Source organism: Cololabis saira, chromosome 16 (assembly GCF_033807715.1).
Source record: "Cololabis saira isolate AMF1-May2022 chromosome 16, fColSai1.1, whole genome shotgun sequence".
Classification (NCBI taxonomy): domain Eukaryota; kingdom Metazoa; phylum Chordata; class Actinopteri; order Beloniformes; family Belonidae; genus Cololabis; species Cololabis saira.
In genome coordinates this window covers 31,625,688-31,639,771 of record NC_084602.1, presented here as the reverse complement: position 1 = coordinate 31,639,771, position 14,084 = coordinate 31,625,688, and the positions used below count along the sequence as shown (strand labels likewise).

The window sequence follows — 14,084 nt, the reverse complement described above, 5'->3', positions numbered from 1 at the left end:
TACCGTATCGTGAGATTAGTGTATCGTTACACCTCTATTATCTCGTGGCCACGAGATATTAACTCGTGGCCACGAGTTATTAATGCGTGCACTGGCCACGCATTATTTTATTTTTTTCAAATGTCACCAGAGGGGCTCCGTATGATTCTGCCACGACAGATACTAGAGAAGTATTCCTATATTCCTAGAAGTTGAGGTTCAGCGCGTGTATTTTATTTTGAAATCCCCAGCAGGAAGTGATAATCTGCTCCTTTCTCCAGTTGACGGTGTTCACGCCGTTACGGTGTGAGGAATGAGGATTAGTGCGGGAGAGGCTGCGAGGAGGATCAGCGGGACAGATCTGGAACTGTGGCCGGAGACAGCTTCCCTGGAACATTGTTTTTCCCTCTTCTCTCCTGTTCTGTTGCATTCTGTTCTCATCGATTCTACACTGTAGGCTGCAGAGGAGACGCGCAGAGTTGCAGGAGCCGATCGCTCGACACAAGACACCTGGAGAGAGACAGAAAGGCTGGGAGAGGGAGTGGAAATTCAAAAAAAGCTGTCACAGAAAATATTCAGCCTCCCCGACGAACGAACGAGAGTTACCGCGTTGATTTTGCAATAGTTTAACACCCATTAAACTGCACAAATATGCCATTAGAAATAAAAAAAGATGGAATAATTTGACTTCTTCACCCTTTTCCTCTGCAAAAAGCATATTTTCCGTCGTGTGGTGGAATTTCTCATCTTTCACCTGCATGAGGTGAAAAAAGAAGAGGTGGAGGGGAGAAAAAAAACAACACTTTTTCTCTCGGATGGGATTTTTTTTCCTCTTGCTCTGTAGATGGAGGGATGAGACCGGGGAAGCAGAAGACGGGGGAGAGCGAGAACGAGAGAGGGAGGAAGAGAGAAGGATGTAGTCGTCGGGCGCTGATGTGAGAATGCAAAACGGACGCACCCCTCTGGAAGACGAGCTTGAAGTATAACAATCCCAAATCGGAATTTACGGCCAGCCAAAGGATATTATTACACAAATGTATTTACTTGGACCCTTAACACACGCGGAGGATCTTGTCTTATCTGGAACGTATCTGTGCGGAGTTACAACTACAGGCACCGGGTCTTTATAAGGATGGGATTTGGAAAAATAACTGCGCCTTGACACTCAGAGGGGAAAAAGAAACACATCTGGAAGGTGAGGCGGAAATATTTGTTCTTTTGCACACAAAACATCTATCTACCTATCCATCTATGCATGTATCTGTGTATGATCTGTTTCATGAGGGGAGCGGTGGCTGCACCGGGCTCTCCGGCGCGCAAAAGCGCAGTAAAGACTGGATGCTGAAACGGGTCGAGTGCATTTAGATTGCGAAGTGTGTGTGTGTGTGTGTGTGTGTGTGTGTGTGTGTGTGTGTGTGTGTGTGTGTGTGTGTGTGTGTGTGTGTGTGTGTGTGTGTGTGTGTGTGTGGTGGGTTGGCTTTATATGTATGAGAAAAACCTACACTGAGAACATCGCAAGGTCATAATCGAGCCATGGTTTATCAGAAAGGGGTTCTGTGGTCGCTGGATCCATGAAGGACACTTTAAGTTCCGGCACCTCTAACCCCCCCACTCCCCTCCAACACACGCACACACCCCACCCCGAAACACCATCATTTTCCTTTCTGTCTGTGTTTTAGTCTGTGAGCAAAGAAGCGCCAGAGAGAATGAAAAAGTTGGTCCGCTTGGAAGTCCGTGCGCCACCGAGAACACTGCGCCTGCTCTGCACCTGATACTGAACCAGGACCGGAGAGAGGGGAGGGATGGGTGTGTGCGTGTGTGAGTGTGTGTGTGTGTGTGTGTGTGTGCGTGTGTGTGTGTGTGAGGGAGAGAGAAAAAGAGAAAGGTAGAGAGAGGTGTATGTCTGTCTTTCTGCTGGAACATTAGATGCGTCTGTATTTGGATGCGTGCGCAAAGCGCCAGCAGCCGCACCACACCTTGCTGGCTGCACAAAATGGCACGACGGTGATCAAGATTTCGTGCTCCTTGGTTTGCAAATAATGAATAGAGTGATGTCATGGGATTTTTGTGACTATTCCAGCACTGAAATTTAGTTTTGACAATCTTTTAGTGTACATGTTTTACCTGCACACTTACAGTATCATGGTGCAACCTATAATGGTTATTTAGAAATAGGCTTTTTTTTCCCCTCGTTTTTCTTTTTTTAGAATACCTTGAATTACTTACCTGAGCCATCCTGGGAATCCATCCAGGATAATCTTGGTTGCTGTAGGCCCTAAATGCTCCCCCTGGAGGAAAACATGACAAATTTGGTGTTTAGGAAGACATAAAAAAGTAAATTGCAAAACCCATGAGCCCTAAACTCATATTTTCCACGTATTATCTCTTGGTTAGATTACACTTTTGTTGTTGTAAACATGTGGTTACTGCCTGCAGCTGTAGTCTAGATGGCTTCTCAGTGATGATAATTTCCGTTTCATCTTATTTTGCATGTATTTTTTGTGAATATTCACCAGGTGGAAAGTTTAATATTCTTCCCAGTCAAATTGTATTTATTTTCCTGATGGAAGCAGTTCAGAGTCTGTTTGATTCTTGTCTCCTTGATTCAATCTTTCTTCATGAACACTTAAGCATAAAATGACAAAAATATTTGATGAAGAAAAACTGGGTATTTATGATGAAATTAGTTTTTTGTTGACATTTTGAAGTGAGCTTCCTGACCGTGTCATTAAAATGAGCCTTTACACAGAATTCCCTGCTGAGTATTGGGACGACTCCTTGGTAATTTAATCATTATGTGCAGTGAATCAATATAGATGAAGACATTTTAACAAAACCTCCCACTGGGGTTGTGAAGTTTAATAAATCTCTAATTTAGAGCTGTGACGAATTAAAAAAATGCCCTCTTTTTTTCTTTCACCATTCTTTTCCTACAGTATATATTTTTCTGTCTGAATTGGAGCTGCACCGGTTTGCACCAGTACAGTGACTTGCATTGATTGATCAAGGCAATAAATTTATGCACACGATCCACTCACGCTGGTGCTAATGGTCCGTGGCTACGGAGGCATTATGTAAATGTGTCCACAGCCTGAGTAAAGAGTGTGGGGTGAATGAGCGAGGAAGAGAAACTGGTGATTTTCAGTCCATTTCAGTTGTGTTTAGCCTCCTATTTGAAGCCTGGTTTGCCGTGCCATTAGTCTCGGAATGGATAGCCGTGCATTTGTAATACACATTTTGTTTTGAATTAGTATTCAGAAATGTAAGACTGGGATTAAATGGCTTGTACCAGTGTTGAATGTTCAGCATTTAAGATTGTGCAGATTGTAACAGCAAATGTCATTCAAGATTGTGTGTTTTTATATTCTGTGTGGTGCCATCTTTATTATGGCGTTACTTTGTGTGTAGGTGCAGAAAAACATTTCTTTTTTATTTCATTTCCCCCTTCTCCCTCATTATTTTTGCCACTCTCTCTCCCTCCGGAAAATCCATAAAAAGAAAATAAAATGTGCCGAGCCTTCTCATGCGTTTGTGCAGCCGAAGGACGAGCTTGTGAGGCTTGTTCCTCGTTCTCCACACGGATGATGGGGATTTTTATTATGCCAGACTTTCTTCTTTCTCTCTGTTTACCTCTGCAACGTTCTCTCCTCTTCTCCCTCTCCCCATTTAGCCGTTTGACAGAAGGTTGCAGGATCCTGCAGAGTGGGTGGTGGAGCTCTAATTCAATTTATTCTTCTGCTCTGAGACCAGCAGAGAGAGCAGAAGAGATAGTGAGAGGCAGAAGGATGGAGACGGCAGATGTTAGCGAACAATTCCTATTAGCAGCGGAGTGGCAGGCCTTGGGAAGCTGTCCTGATGCTATGATGCCCGGAATACCCCTACAGCTGACTTAAATCATATGCGTCTGAGTGTGAGGTCATTATCAAATGCGGCAACACGTCCTGAACATCAGCAAAGAGGCTGGAGGGAGAAATGAAGAGGCTGACAGACAATGAAGGAGTTAGAATCAGGGATTAGTCATACACACTGCATCCTATGCAGAACCACTTAATCAGTTTTGTTCATCCTCCTACACTGACGGTTTTTCTTCTTAAGTGGCCTTGTGAACGAGCTACCTAGACCCTGACATGGATGAATTTATTTTCTGAAAAAGAGCACTATATCAGGAGGGACAAAAGGCCACAGAGATCTGCAAATAATCATACATTTTCCATAAAGTTAGGGCTCAAAACCCGAGGAGACAAAAGACAGTGAAGCTCTGAGGTTTTCTGCAGCCATTCCCATTTGTATATTTTTTTCTGACAAAAGCCAACATGTTTAAGAAAACAGAAAATGTCAAACCTTCAAAAGCTACTAGATAAATTGCTCTCACTAGTGTCACTTTTTCCCAACTTTAGGCTTTAGTTAACACCCTTTTTTTTTTGCCTTAAAAAGGGAGACCATCTATCGATCAATCTAGTCATCAGACTTGGCTCGGGTATTTGAAATATTGACCTGTGCCAGAAAAACCCATTTAGACTCAGTGCAAGTTAGACCCTCGTTGACCCGGTATCAAGTCGTTCTGTAGTTCTGCAGAGGTGATTGAGCGTGTGATGACTTCGGCTCCTAATAGTCACATTCATCTTTGTCTTTATTACACATGCATGCTTCCTCAAAGAAGCTAAAGCCAGGAAAATGACTGTTACGGAGGTGATTTCTAATGAGATTTCAACAATTTTGCCAGGGTTAATGGGTTCTGCAGCTTTATAAAATCTTTGTTCAGGTCAAAGCTGCCAGGAAGATCTTGGCAGCCGAGCGTATGGTGCAGTTTTCAGACTCCACTGGATTTGGAATCATATTTTGATGGTCAGGTGAAGAACATTATTATTGTTCTTTCAAAGTGTTATTTCATTGTATTTTGTAACTTGTCTAGAGCCAATCTTCTCCTGAATTTATGACTAGTATTTCATCCCATCGCATGACTGTTTGTTAGTTTGTAATTATTAATTATACAATGTGTGACCTATCCTCAATAGAACTGAATTTTCAGATATCCATCATGCTTTGGGTGGACATTTAGTTGGTATCCATATGAAAATCCATCATATAAAACATGAAATGCCATCAAACAATCTCCACTTGGCTGTGAGCAGACAGGCCTGCCATTCTCAAGCGGTTGTTAGTGTCAGTTGGAGTGATTCTTCAGGTCTTTGACCAATTACCTGAGCTGTGTGGCAACACATGACATTGAGCAATGAGAAGATACAATATGCTATTTAAGCACTACTTTCAGCATCAGTACAGTACAAATATTTACTTGCACAGTACTTGGTAGTTTTGAACTACAGCGTTTCATATGTGCATCTAGCACACTTAGCAAATGTTGCTTAAAGTACCAAAGTACAAGAGGTACCTGCTCATCTGTGAAGTAATTTAGTTGTGTTCGGTATAAGTGTCCCTCACCCACCGACCCGCGCGCACAATAATCCTTTTAACTTTCAAATGAATGTTATATAACGGTCTTAATGTTTTAAAAGGGATTGCTGTTTTTTATGCCCGTTAAAGAAAGCAAGAAATTATACACCATGTTCATCTCCTTGAAACTGGTTAACAAAAATAAAAAAGACATGATAGCTTCAACATTTGCCAGACAAAGATTGGCAAATACGTTGTGCTTTTTGATCAAATGTGAGAGTCACATGCAACTAGTCAAATTCTCTTATGTGTACTTAAAAGACAGCATATACACTTCATTCAAATAGAAAAACGATTATTATAGCTCCAGTGAACACCTGTAACGTGTTACTATAAACAACCAGCATGTCTTTGCCAAGGCACAATTACATTTGGCTGACTGGTAGCTGATTAAGATCCTGATTGAAACAGAGGCTTTAATTACACCCCATCTTTTTCTTTTTCTCAAATTTTTCAAGCTTCTGCAGCTTGTAAATTTGTCTTGTAAATGCAGATCAAGAGTTGTTTAATTTCAGCTGCAGCAAGCTTTCTTTTTAAGAGTTAAATGATATCTAGAAATTCTTTCTTTCTTTCAAAGCCCAACGATGACTCCCCCCCCCCCCCCCCCCCATCCCACGACCACCACCTCCTCCCACACACCTGCTGCTTCACAGCCACCTGTGACGTGTTTGACATGACATCCTGCTTTAGGAGGCTGGTGGAGAGGGTTGTTGTGTGCACGCATGTGTGTGTGTGTGTGTGTGTGTGTGTGTGCAATGTGGTGAGCATGAGGAGTGGGTGACATGACAGATGTGAGACATGTTGGGTGATAATGAGCCGTGTGCAGTGCAGATAAAACATGTGTGAACGCTACACAGTACAGGCAGTTTAGCACCACAGCTTTAACTCCACTTCCCCGTCGGTCTTAATGTCTGTCAGACTTTGAATTATACTGATTGACAAACATGGGAAAAATTTGATTTAGAACCGATAAAGTCAACACTGGTTTCAACCTCTGTCTCAATAAAAAGAAAAAAACAGAAACAAGAAATAAGGGGGGGAAATTGCAAGAATTGTAGAAAAAATACTTACATTATCAACTGTTAGTAAAAAACAACCTTTTTTATCAGCTCACGTTGACTCAAGTAGGGCTGCTGAAGATAATATTTGAAATTAGAATCCATAAACAGTTAAAAAAATAATATATTATTTATTAATATTAAGTCATTTTTATTATTTTGAAAAAATGTTTGCAGGATTACACAGATTTCTGTCTTTACTCTTAAATATGTTTCAATTTCTTTTTTTTCTTTCAAACATTTCAGAGAATGTTTGAGAGAAAAAAAAAGAAGATATGTGATGTTTTGTTCTCAGGCTGAATCATTTCAAACGACTTTCTTCAGTCAGAGGTTTTGGGTGTTTTGATATATAAACTGCATTTTTAACCATAATTCCCTCATCACATTGCCTAAACACTGTTAGATTCATTAGTCAGTTTAAATACACAACAAAAAAATAATCAGTTTTGCATACAGTGCAGTACACAGTAATTCATTTATTTATGGGTTCATTTATCTTAATTCTTAGAAAGTGATGAAACTGGAGAAATTCTTATTTTCTGAGCTGTAGCACAAGCTTTCCAACTAAAACCCATTTAAACTCAACTCAAGGCAAACTATAAATATTGCAACACATTTATCACCTGGTTATTATAGCAGACTGATACAAGCTGATCGACTGTACTTAAAACACATGTGCGGGTCAACAGAATCCAACAGAACAGTAGCTTCCCTGGAAAAATGTCAAAGGTGAAATGTTTGGAACTTAAAAAAAACAGAGATGTGTAGTTGGTTTTGAAAATATTGTATAATTCTCTTTATTGGTAGTGGTAGTGTGAGCTGAATGAGACACAGGTATTTACATACTGTACTAGTGTGTATCCAAAGAGGATGCCTGAACTATAGCACTCTGAATGTGATGTTTAGTGTAAATAACCTTCTTTTCACAACCTCTCAGTTAGAATTTGCAGCTTATTTCTGTCCCCCTACAGACAAGCTGACGGACTTCCTTTTTCTGTGTGACTTTAGATACCTGTGAGTTGTCAGCCCCAGATAACAAGGCCTCCTGACAGTGTGTGTGGCTGTGATTTCAGCAGTTGTACTGAGAATGCTGTCCTGTCAAAGGACGAAGGTGTCACATCAAGGTCTTTTTTTTAATCACATCATGGTCTTGAACACACTTTAATTTGAATATACCACATTTCTGTAATTTAAGTTGCATGTTTTCTAGGAATTCAACCATCTTTTTTTTTTTTATATACTTTATATTGTTTAGAATGAACTTTCATCTGCAAAAATTGTCCTGAGAGAATACTTAGCCAGTGGAAAACTAACCATATCACTAATTGCTATCAAAGAGGCATAACAATCCATTGCTGAAGACAAGACTGCAGAGCACTGTTAAAAGGCTAACGTGGGAGGACTATGGTTCATTACACTGCAGTACCACCTACTTCTTTCATTAAAAAAGACTCCTCAAACCTTAACCTTGAAGTACATATTTCAGCATTTGTATCTCAACTGTTCATTAGATTTGTTTTACACTCATTTTGTGAATGTTTACATTCAAAGAAATGTTTCATCAAGCCATTAAAAAAAAAACAACATACAGACATACATTTTAAGAGTGTAGGATGTAATAGATTTGTTTAACAAGAATTTACATGTAATTAATGGGCGTACATATATATATACTATTTAGGGCTGTTCGATTTTGCCCAAAAATAATACATTTTTTTCTCTCAAAATCCGATTTTCGATTACGATTATTTTGTGAATTGACAAAAGGCAAAGAAATGATTTCAAATATGCTGTTTTTTTATTGAACATTTGCCCCATTGGGCTTTAAGTGCAAACTTTGCTCTTATTAAATCAAAAATGAATGAATAAAGTGCAAAACTCTGTAAAATAAGTTGAAAAAAAGTTTTAAAAAATATAATAAAATATAAAGTTTTATCTCTGAAAAAAAAAATCAGCAAATCAGCACTTGCAAACATACAGTAAGTTATATTTCCAATTAAATAAAACAAGACATTTTCTAATTAAACTAAACTGGGTCTTTGCATGCTAAATAATAATGCAACCCATGAAGGAGGTAGAGGTGTGTAATGTCAGTCATTACATTTGCTATTCACATTTGCAAGTTTTTTGCAAGGAACACGAGCCGGTCTACCGCATCTGGCTTGAGGGATGCCCGGTGGCTTTTACAACGCCCCGTCCTACACTAAAGAGCCTCTCCGATGGGGCACTTGTCGCAGGTATTGAGAGGTATTTCCATCAATCATTAATATGGTATCAATCATTAATATGTGTGCAGACAAGGTTAAAAAAAAAAAAAAAAGTGAAAAATGTATTTTACGATTTTCACGTTTTAACATCGTTCTAATTACATAATCGCGATTACGATTTAAAATCGATTAATCGAACAGCCCTAATACTATTGGATACTATTGGTCCTCATTTTTAGAATTCAGTGTAGAAACATGCTGGAGCTCTCCATTGTCCTGTAACGTCTGCTATAAACTGAAGCTGCAAACTTCCCTCTCCATGGTCCTGAAATTAGTTGTTTCGCTGTTGCTGCATAGAAGGCTGTCCGTGATGTTCTGAGACTTGAATTCAAGTTGTTACTGAATACTTTAGGTTTCCATTTTCATACACACAAGCAGTCATGCAAACTTACAAAAACATATCTTCTCATTTCTTGTCATTCCAATTATGTTCCTAATACTTTTATGCATCCATTCATTCATACATACATACTGTACATACAGTACATACATACATACATACATACATACATACATACATACATACATACATACATACATACATACATACTGTACATACATACATACATACATACATACATACATACATACATACATACATACATACATACATACATACATACATACATACATACATACATACATACATACATACATACATACATACATACATACATACATACATACATACATACATACATACATACATACATACATACATACATACAGTACATACATACATACATACATACATACATACATACATACATACATACATACATACATACATACATACATACATACATACATACATACTGTACATACATACATACATACATACATACATACATACATACATACATACATACATACATACATACATACATACATACATACATACTGTACATACATACATACATACATACATACATACATACATACATACATACATACATACATACATACATACATACATACATACATACATACATGCATGCATACATACATACTGTACATACATACATACATACATACATACATACATACATACATACATACATACATACATACATACATACATACATACATACATACATACATACATACATACATGCATGCATACTTTCATGCATACATATATACTTCCGTACATATTTTCATACATATTAAAGCCCATATATAATAAAAACACTTGAAAGCCTAAAACAGAGTACTTTTCATTTGTTTTTAACAGTTTTTATGAACATAAGGAATCCCTCCATCGGGTAAGCTAATGACCCCACACATTAAACCCAGTGTGTTTTTGATATTTGAATAGCTAAAAAAATAAAGATAAAGAAAGAAAAAGAAAAGAAAGTGTTTTTCTGGTACAGTTTCTATGTGTTATTTGTAATCCAGATTCTAATGAAAAGTGATTTCTGTCTTTGTTGATCTGGATGTCTGTTATCATCACTGTATCTTCTATTCTTCCAATAATGTAAAAAGCCTAATTTATTCTCAGTAATATTGATGTCTTTCACCTCACTATAATTTATGTTTTTACATTGAAAATCATTTAGGCATGAAGCATTCTTTCAATAAGATCATACAATGTTGTAGCATTTATCTTTGTCTTCTGGTTTATATTGATAATGGTGGAGCTTCCCCACTGAGTGAAGTTAATATCAGGAAGCTCCTTAGTTGTTTTGTTTCCGTGATACAGACAAATAAGTTGGATTTTATAAGACAAAGTAGCATATTTTCTGTGGGCATACAGTGTGTTTTCCACATGGTTGAAGAAATGAGAAGCTACTATTTGCATCAGTTAGTGTTAAATACCCTTGTGTCAGCTGAAACATATTAATCACTGCAGCACTTTTCCAGTGCAGAGCTCTTACCTGCTACCTCTTAGATCCAGGTGGGGATGCTTTAGGCAAGGCCATTCTTTCTAAGAGTTGTTAAGTCACAGTCCTAAAATGGTTGAAAGAAGGTACATGAACTTTTCCTGGTTCAAACCAAAGAATAGATGAATAGGGCCTGCATTTACATATAACTTGAACAATTCACAAGAATTAATGGCCCAAAAAAAGCTTATAAATCTGAAACTAGCTAGTTCTTCCCAGTTCTTTAAAGGCTGGGTTATCTACAATTTTACAGGTCTGTCATGTCAAATTGGCCTGATCCTGATATGGACTATTTATGTCCTTGCTTTTTTATTTACTGCTTCAAACAAAGTTAATTGTCATGAATCAGTTTCTTGCATTGGTCTAATATATGTTAGAAGAAAATCTAATTATATTAAATACAGTTTTATTAATTATACAATTTTCCTGGAGATTAATAAAGTAGTATTGGACTGAATTGAATTGAACTGCATTGAATTGAATAGTTTAAAACTAAAAATGTAACGGAGCATTTTATAGTGGTAGATCAGCTCTCCTTGCGGAGTATTAACATTGAGCTTTTTTTAATTGAATATATATACTTTGGATTCATTTTATGGTAAATGGTCTCAAGACCTCTATTTCCAACTGTTAGCCAACTCAAGATGTCAGATTTTGTTATGTGTTTGTTATTTGAAATATTGGTGTAGTTAACAGGCTCGGTTGAACAATTCAGTTTGTGTACTACAGTAATACTTTGACTTGAAAAATACTGCTTTGCAAAAGACACAACATTTTTGGGAAAAATCACAAAGGTACTGTACATGTTATTCAAAATAGAACATAGAAAATGTGGCAAGCAGATCAACAGTTAACAGGCTAGGGCTTTGTTTACCAATGTGTTGTATCACCCTCTTCTTTAACAACAGTCCACAGCTGCGTCCAAAATCCCAAACTTCCACCCTAATGAGTAGCAAAAACAGTATGCGAGATTGTCCGAAACATTAGTACGTACACAATAGTATGCGCTATCCATACTCATTCTGGAGAAATGTATGAGTGTGGATTGATGGACACTAGCTAAGCAGAAACTTCCCACAATGCAATGCAGCGGTGATTGGTTGCTAAGTCCTGCGCAGATACTTAGCAACCAGCAAAAATGGAGGATAACGTAAAAAATGGGATGTAGAAAAGGATGTAAAAAAAAGTGTTATGCTTGCCTTTTCATCTAAATAGAGGAGTATCTAGCGATGCGCCGTCCCCACGTCTGTTAAGCCTTCTTCTGTTTCTCGTTAGAAGTTGAAGAGGTAAGAATAAAACCACACAGCGCAGGAGAAATGTCATCTTGTTTCGGCCAGGATAAACGGGAAAGAGCGGAGCGGTGCGCTGCTACTGCTGCTGTGACAGGAGTTGTTACCATGGTAACCACTCCCCCTCCCAACGGCAGGAAGTGCCGTGTGGCTCTGAGTAGTACGTCCGAATTAATGCATTCTACTGATATTTACTCAAAAGTGTGCCGAACTTAAGAATACTTTTTGAGTATATACTGTTTAGTATGGCATTTCAGACGCACCGCATGTCTGTCTGGGAACTGAACAGTTTTGCTGCTGGAGCTTTGGGAGAGGAATCAAGTCCCATTCCTGTCTGTTAGGATCTGAGCTGATTATTTCCTTTCATTTTGGGGTAAGATGAAATCATGGACCAAATGTTTTCATTTGATAAAGGATCAGAACCTGGACTCTTCTATGAAGCTTTTGTAGTAGATGTAGTAGTATGCGATTTATCAATGAAAAAAGATAAAAAATGTGTATCTTTTTTCATTGTTTGAATGCCTTTCCATGAAAACATTCCTGGATAGGAGCATATGTTTAAAATAAACCAACTGTTAATACGCACATCTTTGCGTTGATATTTCCTTCCCAAATGAGCAAACCTGCCTCTTTCATGGGCACCAATGCACCTAAATGGCATCAGAGATGTAAGCTTTTAAACCATTGATATAACCTTGCTTCTTTAGTGTCTTCTGTATCCATAGTTTCCAATAAGGAATTTCAAGTTTTGGCTTATCTGGCCACACAATCATTGTCTAGTTTGCTTCAGTGCATTTGAAGTGAGCTTTGGCCCAGAGAAGATGGCTGCAATTCTGAATCATGTTCATATACAGCTTCTTCTTTGTATAATAGAGCTTAAACATGCATTTGTGCTCATGCTGAACTGTGAACTGTGTAGTGATTTGATTTCTGGATGTGTTCCCTGTAGTGTTTTCCATTACAGAATATTGCTTGTTTTGGTTTTGTGCTGCCTGACTACCAGAAGATCATGGCCATCCCATATTGATTGCTTGTGTTTTGGTTTTCACACAGAGATTTCTCCACATTCTCTGAAACTTTTGACGATTTTATTTCCAGTAGATAATGAAATTAAAAAGTATGTCCAATGTTATGCTGAGAATAATTATTCTTAAATTGTAGGTGCAGTTTTTCATGCAGATTGATAAATCACTGTCAAGACTCCACCTCTCTAAGATGCTCTTTTTATGCCAAACACTGACTGAATCAGCCTCAATAGTTAATATGTCAATTTAATTTTTAGTATCCCCTACTTTTCCAGGCTTTTGTTGGTCACGTACCATTTTTTTAAAGACATGTTTCTGCAATCAATTATGAAATTCTTAAACTTTTCATTTTTAACTTTGGTATGTGTTATATGTTCTATTGTGTTTAAAAAAAATATAAAATCATTCTTTTCAAATCATTCTTTTCAAATAATATGTTTTGAATTTACATTTTTCACCTTATTCCTTGGAACTGGGGTTCTATTAATAGGTCATCAAAATTTTGTTATGTCATTTTAATAAAGCTTTGAGTGATTCTAATGGCCTCAAAAGAGCAACATTTGTGACGATTAACAGTTTATTTTATTTATTTATTTATTTTTGAGCAGACTAGAAGCTGAGAACTGAGTAGATTAAATATTGCGTTTAATTAAGAGGCTTGAGATTAGGCAGTCAGAGATCAGAGTCGATCCAAGCCAACAATAGCTGCGTTTAGCTTGGCTTGTTAGTGCGTGCCATCTGTTCGTGCACAGATTAGCACTCTACAGCATGCTTACGTTTGAGCACATTCACTTGTCCGGCACTTTATAAGCTTTTATTCAGTAAACCTGATATCCTCAGAGATTGTCTGAGACTGCTGATCCCAAAAGTCACTTTCAAGGTGTGTGAAGTTAAAACAACAGTGCAGAATGTGCCTGTCTTTCCAGGTGGGGAGCATTTTAATGGACCTCTCTTCTCTGGACTGTTTTTTTTTTTATCAAAGATGTAACACTGGAACGACTCGTGGTCTTTAAATACTTCCAATTTCAGTTTTTTTGTTCAGAATTTCCATTGTGCCTGTTCAAAAACTATTTGGATATCATTTATTTTCATTGTTCTATGTACCTACTATAGTGGCTTGTAAGTTAAG

The 14,084-nt window shown here is 37.7% G+C and overlaps 1 protein-coding gene across 3 annotated transcripts in view; it reads left to right on the top strand.

Annotated features, from left to right (window-relative positions):
• Positions 1-305: 305 nt before the first annotated feature.
• The window catches only part of lrfn5a (leucine rich repeat and fibronectin type III domain containing 5a), a 193,976-nt gene continuing 180,197 nt past the window's right edge, over positions 306-14,084 (top strand). For all 3 annotated transcript variants that reach the window (XM_061743808.1, XM_061743807.1, XM_061743805.1), the window contains exon 1: positions 306-1,174. The gene's annotated coding sequence lies outside the window, so the exon portion shown is untranslated. The remainder of the gene's footprint in view (positions 1,175-14,084) is intronic.